This window comes from Canis aureus, chromosome 37 (assembly GCF_053574225.1).
Source record: "Canis aureus isolate CA01 chromosome 37, VMU_Caureus_v.1.0, whole genome shotgun sequence".
NCBI lineage: Eukaryota > Metazoa > Chordata > Mammalia > Carnivora > Canidae > Canis > Canis aureus.
In genome coordinates this window covers 1,701,608-1,718,572 of record NC_135647.1, presented here as the reverse complement: position 1 = coordinate 1,718,572, position 16,965 = coordinate 1,701,608, and the positions used below count along the sequence as shown (strand labels likewise).

The 16,965-nt window shown below is 43.8% G+C and overlaps 1 long non-coding RNA gene and 3 other non-coding genes across 4 annotated transcripts; 1 reads left to right on the top strand and 3 right to left on the bottom strand.

The window, feature by feature from the left end:
* Positions 1-491: 491 nt before the first annotated feature.
* TRNAD-GUC (transfer RNA aspartic acid (anticodon GUC)) lies at positions 492-563 on the bottom strand. The gene has a single exon. It is a non-coding gene; the product is annotated as a tRNA-Asp (tRNA).
* Positions 564-7,409: 6,846 nt separating this feature from the next.
* On the bottom strand, positions 7,410-7,482 carry TRNAK-UUU (transfer RNA lysine (anticodon UUU)). Its single transcript has one exon. It is a non-coding gene; the product is annotated as a tRNA-Lys (tRNA).
* A 1,171-nt stretch (positions 7,483-8,653) lies between these two features.
* TRNAM-CAU (transfer RNA methionine (anticodon CAU)) lies at positions 8,654-8,725 on the bottom strand. Its single transcript has one exon. It is a non-coding gene; the product is annotated as a tRNA-Met (tRNA).
* A 98-nt stretch (positions 8,726-8,823) lies between these two features.
* LOC144306560 (uncharacterized) lies at positions 8,824-15,840 on the top strand. Its single transcript, XR_013373634.1, has 3 exons — positions 8,824-8,940; positions 10,636-10,724; positions 12,819-15,840. It is a non-coding gene; the product is annotated as an uncharacterized LOC144306560 (long non-coding RNA).
* The last annotated feature ends 1,125 nt before the right edge of the window (positions 15,841-16,965 follow it).

The following is a 16,965-nucleotide window of genomic DNA, read 5'->3' as shown; positions in this document are numbered from 1 at the left end:
TCACCCTGGACACGCTTCCCCCGGGTTTCTTACCCCCCTGCCTCTTGGCCTCCACTCGGCTCTTCGTCCCCGGGCGCCTACCCCGCTCGCAGCGCTGCGTCCCGCGCTCCGGATGCTCGAGGGCATCGGCCTGCGTCGCCTTACCAGTCCTGGCAGGTGTGCTTCCCTCCGGGCCGCAAGCTTCTCCCGCAGCCCTGCCCGGCTGCAGCGCCCGGACAAACCGCCGCGGGGAAAGACGCACCTCTCCCACCTGGGAGGGTCGGCAGAGCAGAGGTCCCGGTTCAGCACCCCGAAGAGCTCCCAGGGCGTACTGCGCATCCCAGACGGAAGGCGGCCGCGGATTCCCTGGGAAGCCCGACCGTAACCCACACGCCGGAATTCCCTTAAAACGAGAGAGAAAAATCGGAGCAGGAAGACCACCTTTCTAGGGAGCGGCCTCCAAAAAGTGTGTTAACCGTGAGAAGGGTGGAGTCAAAAGCGTCACCTGTCATCTCCCCGTCGGGGAATCGAACCCCGGTCTCCCGCGTGACAGGCGGGGATACTCACCACTATACTAACGAGGAGAACGTGAGTCCTCGCTGTAGGGACATTCATACTGTCGGTTCTGACCCTCCCCCCGCAGTCCCCCCCCCCCGACACCCCCACCCCCAGTGGGCACAGAATTCCCAGGAGTTTCATTTGTCTCTACAAGAATACTTTGTTAAAGATTCCAGAAAACAGATTTTTCCCAGTGTGACTTTGAAAATCCAAACACGACAGCCCACAAAAGATTAGAAATGGTTGTACATAGTTTTATCACTCACAGCAAAGAAATGTTCCTAAACAGTAAGAAATGCATTCAACAGTTTTAAAAAGCTCCCCCGCTCAAAATTACTTTCCTCCTTTTTCACTTCAAGTTCATTCCGTATTTTAGATTGGCCTCACGGGTCCCCTTCCCCTGGGACGTTTTCTCAGACCGCCGTGAGTTAGCTGTATTTTCCTCTGTTGGTTTGTTACCCTAAGAATCGCATATGTTCTATAGGAATTTCTCCATGGAACACGAGGAAGAGCTTACTCCTAAAATCTAGACCTTAGATTTTGCAGCATTGGCATTAAATGAGTTCTTATTTTTGAATATAGCCTTTTAGTTGTAGAAATTCCACTCTCAGGAATTAAATATTCCTCAGTGAAATTCCAGCTCAGTTATGCATACAGGGCTTCATAAGGGATAGTCATGGTAGCAATTCCAGGTAGTAGAGAACTGGAGACATACTGGAGGTCCCTCAATGAGATGAGTGTCTGTGCTGAGAGAAAAAACAATGTGATTCCTGTGGCCTAAGAACAAATCACTGCAAACTGGGTTGGCTTAGAACCACAGAAATGTGTTCTTTCTCAGTACTGGAGACTAGCAGTCAGAGATCAAGATGTCAGGGGCCAGGCTGTCTCTGAAGGCTCTAGAGAAGATGTTTTCTTGGCATTTTCTTGGCCTCTTCTAAGGCCCTTGTGGCTCTGGGCCACCCTCCCTGCTCCTTGGCCTCTAGCTGACCATCCCAATCCTTGCCTCTGCCTGTGTCTCTATGTGTCCTCTCTTGCAAAGATGCAAGCCACTGGATTTAGGGGCTGCTGTCATTCAGTACAAACTCGTCTTAATCTACCTAAGCATATTGGCAAAAACTTTTTTTCCAAGTAAGGTCACATTCTGAGGTTCTGGATAGACACAAATTTCCAGGGGATGCTATTTAACCCCCTACAATTAAGAATAAAAGGTAAAGTGTTTATGCATAAACTTGGTTGATTGCACCAAAGTATATCCTAAAATCTGGAAATGTGCTGATTAAAATTGGTTGTGGGTGAAAGGGAAGGGAGGTGGGAAGGAAGAGTATATGGTTCTGCTATTGTTGCTCAGACTAGAATGCAGAAGAGATTATCAAAAGAAGAGGAGGACAAAGCTCTTAAATGACATATGATGACCATAACTAACAGATAAAAATATAAACTTTCTAAAAATATTAGAAAAGGTAAAATGACAAAATAACTTCTTTTAAAAAGAGACATTAAAAACCTAAATAAATGGAGAAGTATATCATTTTATGGATTGGGGGACTTAATATCTCAATGATATCATTTCTTCCTAAATTGACCTATGAATTCAATGTAATTCCATTATGAATTCCAACAATATTTTCCAAGAACTTGATAAAATTTCCAAGACCTTGTTGTAAAACCGTATGTAAGTGTATAGGGCCTACAATAGCAAGGAATATAAGGAAAGGATTACCAACAGGCTGACAGAACTTATTAGACACTCCAAGAATTAAAATATTATTACAATACCGGCTTCGATATTGAACCTCTAATTGATTAAATAAGACAGAAGCCTCAGAAGAGATTTGTGTTTATATAATTTGGTATATGGGCACTGGTGGCATGTTAGTACAGAGGAGAATTCAAACAATTAATAATGGAGCTAGGAAAAAAACAGTATTCCCATGAAGGGAAACATGAAATTGGATAAAGATTAACACTAAGAAGATTAAGGATATAAATGTCAAAAACAAAATTTAAAACTCTCAGTAGCCATATATAAAAATCAACCAGGAACCTGTTTATACTATTCTAGGTAATGATGTGAGAAATTTAAAATAGTAAATTGGCTAAATTAATGATAGAAGAGCTAATGTGATCAGTGGGACAGAGACTATCAACACAGAAAGCCAGAAGGCTACCTGGGAGAACTTGAAGTCACAGATTTGCCCTAGAAGGTATTTGATGCTTTGAGGAGATACAGCCAAGGCCAAGTGGTGGTGAGTAAAGCCTGCTTTCACTCTTGCTTCTCTCCTCTCATCTCCATCCAGTGCTGAACACCAATTTAAACCTAACCAGAAGCAACCTGACAAGGCAAGTTGGGGAATGCGGCTTACATGGTCCAGGACAAAGGAGCACGGGACATGAACCAATCAGCACAGACATGGCTATTCAACATCCCATTTCAGCATTTTCCTAAATTGTAACCTACATTCAAAAAGTTAATGCTCTGTACATATGAAGATATTTTCAAATGCTTCCAAAAAAAAAAAAAAAGGAAAGCAAAGTACCTACCGTCATACCTTTAGAAAGAGAGGGGAATTGGAATTATCCAGATCCCAAATCTAATCAAACTAGTCCCGTTCACTGAGAACTGAAGCCAAAGAGACTATGCAGCTACTTCAGGATATGGCACCCAAAGTAAAGAGAGGTGGAAGTTATCAGGCTACTCTAGCCCTTTTGCGCTCTACTCTCCCACCAGTGCATCATATTCACTAAACTAAATTGCGGACAGGTGGGAAGTTAGTTTGGGAAATGGAGCCTGAGGAGTGGAGCCCTCTTGATCTAGAGTAGTGCAGGAGGAGGTGGTGGAAGGAAGATGAGCATCTCCAGACAAGTGAGTGCCACCTCATGAGAATGTATATTGCAACAGCAGAGATTGGGAAGACTGGTTGAATACAACACAGAAATGCTACAAAGAAAACTTTGATGGGTATGTGTGTATGAAATTAATAGTTTCTTTTAATCAAATTATAGTTTAAAAAGAAAACACAATTTACACTGAGAAAGGTTAACTACAATTCAAATAACTGAATTGAACTGTAAGAAACTAAAGAAAAAAATATCAAAACTCCCACATACTGATAAGTCAAGCACATCAACACAATTGATAAATGGGCAGTCAAATAAATAAATAAACCAGAATTCAGGAGAAAATTCAAATGTTTGGATTTATGTTGGAGATATTCAACCTTCTTGTGATACACAAATGCAAGCCATTTTCTCAAAAAACTTACTTCCACTTGATAGGATAAAAATTAAATGAACAAAAATAACAACAGTTGGAAAGGATTTGAAAAAACAGTAACACTTCATACATTGCCCAAAGAGCTACAGCAGTTAACTATGATGTTAACTTGCCTGGATCACAGGGTACCCAGGTATTAGGCTAAACATTGTTTCTAGGTGTGTCTGTGAGGGTGTTTCTGGATGAAATTAGCACTTGAATGAGTGTATTCACTAAAGCTTTCTGCCCTCCCCCAAGTGGATGGGCATCTTTCAAGCCACTGAGAGTCTCAATAGAACAAAAAGACTGAGGAAGAATTCAGCCCTTCCTGCCTGATTGCTCAAGCTGGAACATGGATCTTCTGCCTTCGGCACTTCTGATTCTCAGGCCCTTTGACCCAGATTGAATTACGTGGATCTGGATGTCATGGACTGAATGTTTGTGTACTCCCAAATTCATATGTTGAAATCTTGATCCTCACTATGATGGTATTAGGATACGGATCCTTTGAGAAGTGATTAGGTCAGGAGTTAGTCCCTACTGAATAGGATTAGTGACCTTTAAAGGAGACCCCAGAAAGCTCTCCTGTCCTTCTGCCCTGTGAGGACACAGTGAGAAGACAGTGGTGTATGAACCAGGAAGCTCCTATCAGGCAATTGAAGCTGCCAGCACCTTGATCTCAGACTGCTCAGCCTCTAAAACTACTGAGAAATAAATATCTGTTGTTTATAAGTCACCCAGTCTGTGGTCATTTGTCATAGTAGCCCCAGTGGACAAAGACAGAAGCATATATTTTTACAGCTTTGGAAAAATAGTTTATCATAACCTCAAATAGTTAAACATTTATGTAACCTAATAAATCAACAGTTTGGCTTCTAGGAAGGTACTCACGAGATATACATGCATTATTTGTTTTCTTGAGCTTTGCTTTATTCCTTTTTTAGTTTTTTACAAACTGCAACCCTGTGTCGAGTGAGTTTGCTGGCACCATTTTTCCAATGGCACTTGCTCATTTCATGTCCTGTGTCACACTTTGGTAATTTTGACAATATTTCAAATTCTTTCATTACTGTTGTATTTGTGATTAGTGATTTGGGATGCTACTGTTGTCGTTGTTTGGGGGAGGGGGGCATGAACTGCCCAAATAAGAGAGTGAATTTAATTCATGTATGTTATGTATGTTCTGATAGCTCCATCCACTGGCCTCTCCCTCCCCTTGGGGCTTTGTATTCCCTGAGATTCAACTATGTTGAACTTAGGCCAATTAGTAACCCTACAATGGCCTCTAATTGTTCAAGTGAAAAGGAGGAATGTCATGTCTCTCTCTTTACATCAAAAGCTAGAAATGATCAAGTTTAGTGAGGAGGGCACATTGAAAGCCAAGATAGGCTGAAAGCCCAGTCTCTTGTGCCAAACGATTGGCCAAGTTGTGAATGCAAAGGAAAAGTTCTTGAAGGAAATTAAAAGCGTATTCCAGTGGATACACGAAGGATAAGAAAGTGAACCGGCCTTATCGCTGATATGGAGAAAGTTTGAGTGGTCTGGATAGATCAAACCAGCCACAGCATTTCCTGAAGCTGAAGCTGCATCAGGAGCAAGGCCTTGACTCTTCAATTCTAGGAATGTTGTTCCTGAACTATTTATCACAAAGTTTGATCTTTCCACCTGTGGTTTGAAATGCATTCTCTATCATGTACTAAATGTCCTTCTGTGATCTGGTTTCTTTCTGGACTTTGTATTTTATTGCACTGAGCCATTTGTCTATTCATTTGTGAGCACCACAATTCGATATATTCAAGTGTCTAAAAATAGTTAAAATTCAGAAAAAATGATAAGCAAACAAAAATACCTGACAAATTAGGGGGAAGGAGGGGAGGAGGAAAGAGTATTTGTAATACTTATCACAGATAAAGGTTAATATCTCTGATATAGAGAGATAAACAATTAATGATTGGGGGAAAAAAAAGCCAAAACTTCATAGTAAAATAGTCAAAAGATGTTAATAGATAATCATTTTAAAGATAGAAAAAAGCAATTATACATATGAATATGTGTCCAAACTCTCTAATAGATAAAGAAATGAAAATTGACAGCAAACTGAGGTGCCATTTTTCTTCTATCAGATTTGCAAAAATTAAAAAGTATGTCCATGCTCTGGGGAAGAGGCATTGATTTCTTGCTGGTGGGAATGCAAATTGATACAACCGTTATGGAGGGGAATTTGTTTGTTTGTTTGTTTGTTTGTTTGTTTGTTGGAGGGGAATTTGGATATATCTAACAAGATTACATAGGCATTCATCACTTCTGCCAACCCCAAATCTGGTGATTTACCCTGAAAATCTACCTTCAACAGAATGAAAATACACATGTTCCTATTTATTTGTTGCAGCATTGTTTGTAATTGCAAACAACCTAAAAACTCATATTTTTAGGTTGAAAGTGGTTAAATAAATTGTTACTTCCACACAATGGAGTAATTATGCAGCTGTAAAAATATTTAAAAAGAACAGAAAAGATCTCTAAGAACTGACAAGCAATATCTAGGATCTGTCATTAAGTGAAAAAATTAAGTGCAAATCAACATCAATAGTATGCTATGTTTAGCCCAAGAAAGAAGAGGACATTTAAAAATTATGATCCTGCTTGTTTATTCAAAAGGAGATGCAGGAAGGATAAACCAGAAGCTGCAGAGACTGATGACCTGCAGAGAGTTGGTGGGGTGAGTGGAGAGAGACAGCAGGAAGAAATAGGAGAGACCCACCAGGGCGAGTGACATTTCTCTGAGTATATCTCTTTGCATAGTTTTGACTTTTAGAATGGTTTTTCATTTTCATGTGTGTACAAAAATAATAAGATACACAAAGACAGGGTAGAGATTAAAACTGCACACACCTGATTATTTCAAATTAACAATATAACAGCAAAGAAGGAAAACTGATATGATGAACTTCAGTGCCATATTTATACTTCATATCATCAGACTAAAAACATGCAGAATCACAAAAACTGAATTCTCAGGACCTTTGTTTCACAGCCAGGTGGTTTAACACTTTGTCCATGGAAATCATACACTAGGAGCCCATGACCAGGGTCTTTAACCATAATCCAAATCCCTGGATAACAACAGAAATTTTTTAATGTAGAGACAAAAAAGGCAGCTAAAACCATTTCAAAATGTGTTTGCACGTTATGTCTTTTACTGAGGCTTTGGAGATGCCACGGATTTTCTATGTAGGAAGAGTGCCTCCAAACCGTGGGGAGCCTCAGAGCCAGACTGGGCAGAGCCACTACTCCCTTAAATTCTTGTCAGGCCCACCTAGATTGCCCCCGCCCCCCACCATTCCAAGATTAATGAATCACATCAAGGGAATTTTAAAATGACTGTCTTAATAATTCTGTCACTTATGTCCTATTTTTACGTTATGCCCTTTTTCGGTTCCTCTTGGAAATCTGGGAACGTGATTTACTTAATATTGAGAAGAGGTCATTAATGAAAAGCTAGAATGTAAGCCATTTTGGGGATGTGCCTCTGTTGGGCTGTGATGGGTACCCCAACTCCGGAAATGTTCTCAATGCGCTCCACTTACCTAAACCGAACTGAAATAAAAGAACTAGTTATCGCCTGAACAGGGACTTGAACCCTGGACCCTCAGATTAAAAGTCTGATGCTCTACCGACTGAGCTACCCAGGCCTCATGCGAGAGTCGCTGCATTCACTTTATAAAATGACTAGGAGCTCCAGGAGGCACGAGTTGCGCTCGTGCTTAGAAGCTACTGGTGGTCTTTCAGGTGCGCGGGTCGACGCTGCGACCGAGCTCGGTGGCACTGAGCACTGCATTTCCTCCTTGCTCGTTATTGGGTGGTATTTGCCCAATTCCTCCAAGGAGGAATTACAGGAAAGTGGCTCAGAACACGGTGGGATTTTCTGGGGGAGGGAATGAATATTCCTGCAGGTAATGCTTGCAGAAGGAGCCCTTAGAGCCGGCCTTTCAGTGGACTCAGGTTCCGCGCCAGCTCAGCAGCAGGAAGAAGTGCCACTTCCACCAATGACTTTGGCAAGTGGGAAGAACTTCAGGGCAGCCATAAATTGGGTAAAGGCTGAAGGCTGAGGCCCAAGGCAGGGGGTTCAAGTCTTGCCGTTTTTTCTTTCGGAGTTGGGGGTTCCCGGGATGTTAATGGAAGAGCAACGGACAAACGTGACGCCCTCCCTTGAGAGGGGCTTCTGTCCCCCAGGGAAACGAACTCCCTGCAAACCCACCGTGCTCGTCACTCCTCGCCTTTCCGCCACGCTCCTGTCCTCCGCCGTCTCCCCGCCCCTCCCCCTGCACCCCCCTCTCCCCTGCCCACCCCACTTTGGCCAGTTCTGCCATTTCTGCACACACCTGTCGGTCCTTCCAGGGGCGTGAGCCCTATACTGCGTGCCCCTCCCCGCCAACACACGGAATCCGCTTGTACCCACTTGTTCTATTTTTTCACTCCACGTTTTACCTGGAGCTGCATCCTGTTGTTGAAAGGCAGGATGGACCAGGCAGGTGAAACGGCCTCTGTCCCTGCACATCTTCATTCCTTCACGAGACACGGTAGCAGCTTTGAGAAGGCGAAGGAGCCGGGAGTCAGTGCATATGGACAGTAAATAAGATGGTGCCTCGTTCCCCCAATATGTTATGAGCTTTAAAAGTGTTGATGGAGACACAATTTTGAGGATTGCTCATTTTCAACGAGATCCGAAAGAGAAAAGAAATGCAAAGCAGTGGTATCACTGTCATGAACGTTTGGGACTTGGCTTCCTCCACCTGCTGCTCTGCGGGATTTCTGGAACGTGAGAAAGGCGAGCTGATCTTGCGTGGAGTATAAAACGCTAGCTAGCAGAGGATGGTTTCGATCCATCGACCTCTGGGTTATGGGCCCAGCACGCTTCCGCTGCGCCACTCTGCTGCCTGCCGGGGAGGTCGCTTTGAATCTTACAAATTTGCATACGCACAGTCACCCCGGGTGTCCACATCGCTTCCTCTTTTCCACCCTCCTCCTCTTCTCTCTTCCGCACTAGGGCTGCTCCACATTTCCCTGTCCCACATGCACGTCCGCGCCTTTGCAAGCTACTCAAGAAAAGCCAGAAGTGGAGCCCTTTCTCGGAAGCTCGGCGGTCACCGGTTAGGGCTTCCCACTCGGATTTCTAGGGGTGGATCCAAACAAATCTCCCGCGCCTCCACCCGCGCACTCGCGGACCCACAGCTCGGCCGCCCGGCCCTCCGCGACCCGAGCAGGACCAGGGCGGGGGCAGAGCCTGGGTCCGGAGCTCCGCGGGGTGGGGATGGGGCGATACCCCGGCAGGACAGAGGGGCAGGCGGGGGAGGGGGCAGGACCGAGTGAGGTCCCTGCGGAGGCGGGGAGACCCAGTACTTGCGGAACCGTCACTCGCAGGGGTGCGGGGAAGTGGGCGGTCCTAGGTCCTAGACTCGCGGGAGGCTCGGTGCCCTCCTCCTCTGCAATGGGACGTCCTGCCTACTAGAAGTCTCCTGTTTCTAGTCTCGACACTGAGCAGGTGTGTGTGAGTCTATGAGTGCGTTGTGACCACCTGATCTAGGGACCTTCGAGGAGGAAACAGGACCAGGTCGCTTTCTAGTTATGCCCCTGGACTCGCTTTTGTCAGCGAAGCCTGTTTCTTCCGGACAAAGAATTCTACAAAGCTGTTTTAAAGCTTTTCCATCTTCTCGTTTCTTAGCTAACACCTGTTGCCTGCGCCTTCCTAATTGTCCCTCTCAGAGACTGTCTTTTCTTTCTCCCGCCTTCCAAAGATAGCCCCAGGGCATCCTTGAAAAAACTAGCGGTCTCTTACGCAAAAGTATCTGAAACAACCTCTCAGTTCGTGCAGTTTCCATTCCTCCTCCGGGCACTTGGCCTTACAGCTATTAGATCCCCAGATGATCTCACCTTGCTGGAATCTTTGTTCACACCTGAGCCCTTGGCCACCTGTTGCCTATGTATTCAAAACCAGACTTCTCTCCTTTCAGCTTCATGGTTATCCTTCATATTCATCTGTATGATTCGATTTCTCTAAAGTTAAAAAGAAAAAAAAGTCTTGAAGGCAGAAGGTGCTCTGTATTGGAGAGGTAATATTTTTAAATGGATTTTACAAAGACAAGTTATCAATATTCCGCACTTCAGGAACCAGATATCATTGTTCTCCCAAGGGCAGAGAGAACATCAATCTCTTGAGATGAACCTGGCCGCCAATATTCCGAAACCAGAAACGTGATCTTTATTGCATAAAGTCCAGCCTCAGGAAATTCTGATTGATTCTTTTTCTGAGCTGTTCTTCCCTTCTCAATCTTCCCTCTGAAATCTGTGGGCTACATCCTCCTCTTTTTCACTTTCTCTGCTACAGAATCTGCAGAATTTGTGTTGACCTCCTAAGACAGAAGCCATGGGGTCATGGCTTCCCCCAGATGGTTTCACTCCCAATAACCCCCCCAGCTGCACTAACAGAACAAAGGAGAAGCACTGGCCTCTGGTCCTGTGAGCCAGTAACCTCAGTTCCTGGGACCGCACCCCCCCCCCCCCCCCCCCCGCCCCAGGAACACCTAAAGAGGGAGGCTGGAAGTGCAGTGAGGCAGAGCTCTGGCTCAGGTTTGTGGTCTTGAGAGCGGCCCTCTACAAAACCTTCAAAAGCTCACGACAGATGTTCCTATTCCAGAAAAATTAACCTGAGTCCTTGTGGGTTGCTCCCTCTTTGTGGGCATTTATTTAGCTGGAGTTGAGGCATATACCACAAATTGCTCATTTCTATCGCTCACTCCTCACTGCCTCATCTTTAGCTTCAAAATTGTCTTTCAATTTCTATTCAGAAACATAAAGATCTTACTTTATGAAGAAGGCCCACTGCTGGAGGAGCCATAGAGGACATTCCATCACCAGAAGGACCAAGCTGTTATTGGTGAGATATATGAAATCTTTGACATTGTGTTCATATTATATTTTTTAAAGTCAAGTTTTTAGCTTTTTGTCCTATTGATGACACCAATATGTTTTGAGAGCTTAAAAGAAAAAGAAGTCCTGACTGAGATGTCAAGTGCATCTTGACAGAGTACATGACCCAAGGTGGGCTGGCGATTGTGAAGTTTGAAAAAAAAAATTAGCCAAAAAGAAGGACTGAGAACACATTTTCTAGGTATTTGGAAGACAGGATACCATAGTTCAGAAAAGGCAATGGAGCAGGGAATTTGGGTTGTTGCAAAACTGTAGTGATGTCAGGGGTAGTAAATGGAAATGTGAAGGCCAACAGTCTCTTGAGCAGCTGTAACTTGTTGCATGGTTTGCTAGGGAAAGTACCTACATAATTCTATGTTTTTGAAGATTTATTTATTTATTCACGAGAGACTCACAGAGAGAGGCAGAGACACAGGCAGAGGGAGAAGCAGGTTCCCTGTGGGGAGCCCGATGCGGGACTCTGTCCCAGGACCCCGGATCATGACCTGAGCCAAAGGCAGCTGCTCAACCATTGAGCCATCCAAGAGTCCCCATAAATTCTTTTTAATCCCTTGAGAATCTCAAGAAAGGAATTATTCCCTAAACTTACAGATGAAGGAAATGTTCACAGATGGCCAAAATACTATAAAACATCACACACCACACTTTTGTAAGTGATGGAGCTTGAGTTCAGACATACAAAGCTGATTAAAGGCCCTCACGTTTTTCTACAACTTTGCAGGGCCTTTAAAACAGTATTTTATGTTGTCAGTATGAAGACCAAACCAAAACAGAACAATTCCTGCTGCTGGCAGTGCATACAAACTGTTTGCATATAGCTGTTTGCCAGGGCCTACCGGTTTGGATTGTCCTTGTGGGAAATGAAAGGGTTCTGAAAGTCATTAATTTAGGGGAATAACTGAGAACGGTTCTATGGGGCTGCATGAAGCATGAACATTGGATGAACACCTGTCCTACACCTTAACCAAGGTAGGAGAGATTAAAACACACACACAACTTTTTTATCTTAACTCAGTAGAGATATTAAACCAAGTCTTCCATGCTGCCATGTTATATCTTATGTCCTATAATAACGCCTGCCCTTTCCCTTCACATCACTGGTCCCTCTGCAGGCCGACAGAATGGAAGGGGGAAGAAGGTGAGAAAGAGAAGGGGAGGGGAGGAACAGGAAAGGAGAGGAAGGAGGGGAGGCAGAAAGAAGTGATGGAAGTGGGGAGACCTTGGGTTGCGTAGTGATATTCAAGACTGCGTGGTGCCCTTGCAGGAACCAGATGCTGAAAATACAGGTGTATACTGGGGCTATTTCAGGCCCCCCCAGAGTCTGATCTCACACTAATAGAACTTGATGATGAAGTACTGTGAGGTATCGTGGTGGGAGGGTCTGTGGCTCTGAGGAGAGAGGCCCAGAGAGGGGTTGGTGCCACCCAGTGCCCACCAGACCTGCATCCCTAGCCCCTCACCCCTCAGGCCAGTCTTGCGAGGCCTGGCCCTCAGGGATGGGGGGCAGTGGGAAGAAGACCCCAGACTCCAGAGCAGTGACCATCCCATCGCCAACTTGCAGTTTCCCTGCAGAGGCTGTTAGTCCCCACCTGTGGGTTTTGCAGGTGGTACAGGATGCTCCTGGGTTGGCCCCTGGACCTGCTAGAATGACTCTCTGCTCCGCTCCTGGGTGGATGGTCTCTGATCCTTGACAGCTGTTACTGTGCACAGGCCCCAAGTGTCGTGTCAGGATGGAGCCAGACTCAAGCACCTGTTTACCGCCCTAGGGTTCTGTTCTCTGTATAGAGGTGTGGGTTCAAATCCCACTTCTGACGGAGCTGTTTTGTTTTTGCCAAACTCCTCAAACGTGTTCATCTTTTGGTCCTAGGTCTCAGTCCTCCCCCTCCAGACTCCTCCCGCTCCCCTCCCCGCCCCCCCTCTCCCAAAGCCCCATCTCAATCTCCCCTACCAGGGCAGCACCCTCCCCTGACCAGGCCCCTCCACGCAAATCCTCATCCTGCTCGCAGTACATCAAGGGCATCTCTCATACCCCAACCCACAGCCGACAAATGAAAATCCTCCACTAGAGAACCTGCGTGTGTCCACAGTCCTTCGGGCACATTTAACCATCTTGGAGCCACCGGTGACCCCTCTTCCTGGAGAAGAAGGTGGCAACAATTTCCACGGGAAGATCATGCCTTGCTCTGCCAACCTTGGTGAACTTAACAAAACCCAAAACCTGGGAACTCATCTTAAAAACAAGCACAACACAACAAACATACAAGGTAACCAGAAAGGCCTCCCCTTGCTGAGAGAGACATCAGCCAGATTCTCTGGTCAGGAGGAAGATGCTACATTGTCTTCCTGGCTGCGGGAAAGTGAAGGCCTGACTACGAGCCGGTGTAAGACGTAGGCTTTTTTGGGTGGTAGCTCAGGCGAAGAGGCTCCCACACATCTGTCCAAGGCTTTTCCACTGGGGAAACTGTTACTAGAGAACTGGTTCCCAAGTCAGGCTGGCTGCAAGCTGCTGAAAAATCAGTAGTCAGAGACAAATGATGGTGGGAAGGGAAAAGTGGCTTTAGTCAAGAAGCCAGCAACCTGGGAAGATGGTGGGCTAATGTCTCAGAGACAGTTGCTCTGTCCAGGTGAAGCAGAGGGCAGTGAAGGGGCAGGCATGGGGATAGAGAGGAGACTACACGTAGGAGAAGTGGTTGCCCAGACTGCTACATATGTGGACGTGACCCTGCACAGACTTGCTGGACTGGAGGCAGCTGTTCTTGAAGACAGCCAGGCCTTGTCTTCTGGAAAAGCCTGGTCCTTCACTCCTCAAGCCAGTGGTCTGCAGATCCCAAGGAAAGTACGTGATTTCTGCTATAGACTTAGGTCAGCATAAGCTTGAATCAGGTTAATCCTTAAGACTGGTTGGAGTGGTGACAAAATTACTGGGAAATTCACTCCTTTTCCCCACAGAGAGAAACTGAAAGAAGCAAAAGAGAATCAATAATACAACCAGTAAAATCAATTTGCAGCATTTGTGTTTTTATGTTAGTGAGAAAGATCCACTGTAAGAGTTAATATATACATTTTCTGTTTTTTTTTAAATCTTTTTTAGATTTTATTTATTCATGACAGACACACAGAGAGAGGCAGAGACATCAGCAGAGGGAGAAGCAGGCTCCCTTGGGGGAGCTGGATGTGGGACTGATCCCAGGACCCTGGGACCATGACCTGAGCCAAAGGCAGATGCTCAACCACTGAGCCACCCGGATGCCCCTCATGTTCTGGCTTTACCTTTTGAATTTAAAAGTTGTATCAAAATACCTTATGTTGCCATCATCCAGGTTTGGTACAACCTTTAGTACATCCAGGTTTAGTATATTTGGGGAAGGGGGCAAATACTAAGATCATCGCTTCCACATTCCCATTGAGCTCTATAACAGTTTCCTGGCCAGAGGGAACCTCAGAGGCCCATGCTCCTTGTATTAAGCAGGTATTGGTACTTTACAAAGGGAAGCAAACTGCAAAAGGATTTTTATTTTATTTTACTTTTTACATTTCTCTGTCTAGGCCAAAATATACCGTGGATATTTTGACACATAGAAAGTAAAACCAGTAACAGAAAAACAAACAGTCCCAACTCAGAACAATGATTGAAAAAGATAAAAATGGAGATATGGAGAAAAATAATTTACAATTTCATTATTTCAGAGGAAAGGTAGAGCAAAAGGAGTGGTAGGTGGTTATAAATTTGTAGAAGTGAGAAGGAGACTGTAAGAAATGGAATGGAATCATCTTTGGAAGGGAAAGGGAGGCTTTGAATTCAAAGAAGTAAAATTTTTAAAAAGATTTTATTTGAGAGAGAGAGAGAGATAGTGAGAGCAAGCATAAGCAGGGGGAGAGGGAGAAGCAGGCTCTCCGTGAGCAGGGAGCCCCACATGGGCCTCAATCCGAGGCCTTGGGATCGTGACCTGAGCCGAAGGCAGATGCTTAACTGACTGAGCCACCGAGGCGCCCTCAAAGAAATAAATTAATCACACCTGGCTGTCCATGACTCACTTTGTGATTAGTCCATAAAAGATCACTCTCAGTTCTACTTTGATGCATTGTTTTTCCTTGTCATGCCTGGTATCAAACCCTTTCATCTCCATCAACATATAGATCCTCTGTAAAGTGTTTAATATTATTCTTTAGAAAAAAAGCTATTCTCCTTCACAACAAAAGAAACAGTCAACAGAATAAAAAGACAACCTACAGAATAGGAGAAAAATTTTGCAAATCAAGTATTGAATAAGGGGTTAATATTAAAAATTTGTAAAGAATTCATACAACTTAATAACAAAATAGCAATCTGATACTTAAATGAGCAGAGGAATTAAATAGACATTTTTGCCAAGGAAGACATTCCAATGGACAGAAGGTACATGAAAAGATGCTCCTTATCATTAACTGTCAAGGAAATGCAAATCAAACCCACAATGAGGTATCACCTCATACCTGTCTGAAGAGCTATCATCAAGAAGACAAGTGATAACAAGTGTTCAGGAGGATGTGGAGAAAAGGAAACCCTGGTACACTGTTGGTGGGAGTGTAAACTGGTGCAGCCACTGTGGAAAACATTATGGAGTTTCCTTTAAAAATTAAAAATAGAACTATCATATGATACAGAAATCCCACTTCTGGGTATTTATTTAAAGGAAATAAAAACAGTATTCAGACATAAGCACTCCCATGTTTATTGCAGTATTATTCATGATAGGCCAAAATATGGAAGCAACCTTTGTCATCAATGGATGAATGGATAAAGATGTAAGATACATTTGTATACATATATATGATATATAGTATATATATATGAAATTATATATATCACTATAAATACTCTCCAATTATATATAGAATATAGATATAGATATAAAATTTTATATGTGTATATATATAGAATGGTATTTAGCTATGAGAAAAGAGGAAATTCTGCCATTTGGATCAACATGGGGGATCTCTGAGAATATTAGGCTAAGTGAAATAAGTCAGAGAAAGACAAGTACTACATAATATCTCTTATATGTGGAATGTGGAATTTTTTTTAAAAATAGTGAAAGCAAAGTAAAATGGTGGATAGCCAGAGGTGGGAGTGGGGGAATGGGAGAGATATTATTCTAAGGTACATCTTTGCAACTAGTACATAATAAGGTAGCAGAGATATGTAGTAGTTCCTGAAAACCTAATACACAATATAATGATTATGGACAACAAGATTGTGCTTATAAACGTAAAACTTATCAAGAGACTAGATCTTAACTGCTCTCAGCACTAGAAGCAATGATAATCACGTGACCAGACAGAAGTATGTTGTGCATCTTAAATTTACACAACATTGTGTGAAATGTATCTCAATTTTGAAAAAAGAAAAAAAATGCTACAGAGACTATATTAGGCAAGGCCAGCCATGGAGCTGAGCTGGAATTTCACTATGTGCATCCCCAGGAGAGGCACAGGCACTGCTGAATAGCCATTCAAAAGCTATATGATACAGGAAGACAAACTCATTTAAAAGCAAAACTGCAAATATCTAAGATCTTAATTTTAAGACCAAGATTTTAGCCTTTGTAAACTTCATACAATGCATTTTTTTTAAAAAGGGTTTGTTTATTTATTCATGAAAGACAGAGAGAGAGAGAGAGAGAGAGAGGGAGAGGCAGAGGGAGAAGCAGGCTCCATGCAGGGAGCCTGATGCAGGACCCGATTCCTGGACCTCAGGATCACGTCCTGGGCCAAAGGCAGGCGCTAAACCGCTGAGCCACCCCGGGATCCCCTATATGTATTTTTTTTTTTACCTTCAAAAAACGAAAGACGTCTAAATCACATCATCATGAGATAAAATCTCAGAGGGAGCTATCGATTTAGTTTATTTTAAGAGCATGGCCATTTCTCCGCTATTGCTGACCTAGACATTTTCAAGTGTCATCACTGTGAAGGGCTTCCTTCTCAGGTTTACAGTTAGCATAGAAAACTTGGACAGAGCTTTATAACTGATTCTTTTTCGCTGATGAAAATGTAGTGAAGATTTCAGTCATTCTCTCCATACTAAAAACTGACTGGTCTACACGTTGATAATGGCTTTTTCTTCTGGGAAGAGGGGAGCTCTAATGGAGCTGGGGTTGGGTCCAAATGTCCCTGAAAGCATCTCAGTATTCTCGAGTTAGGGACTT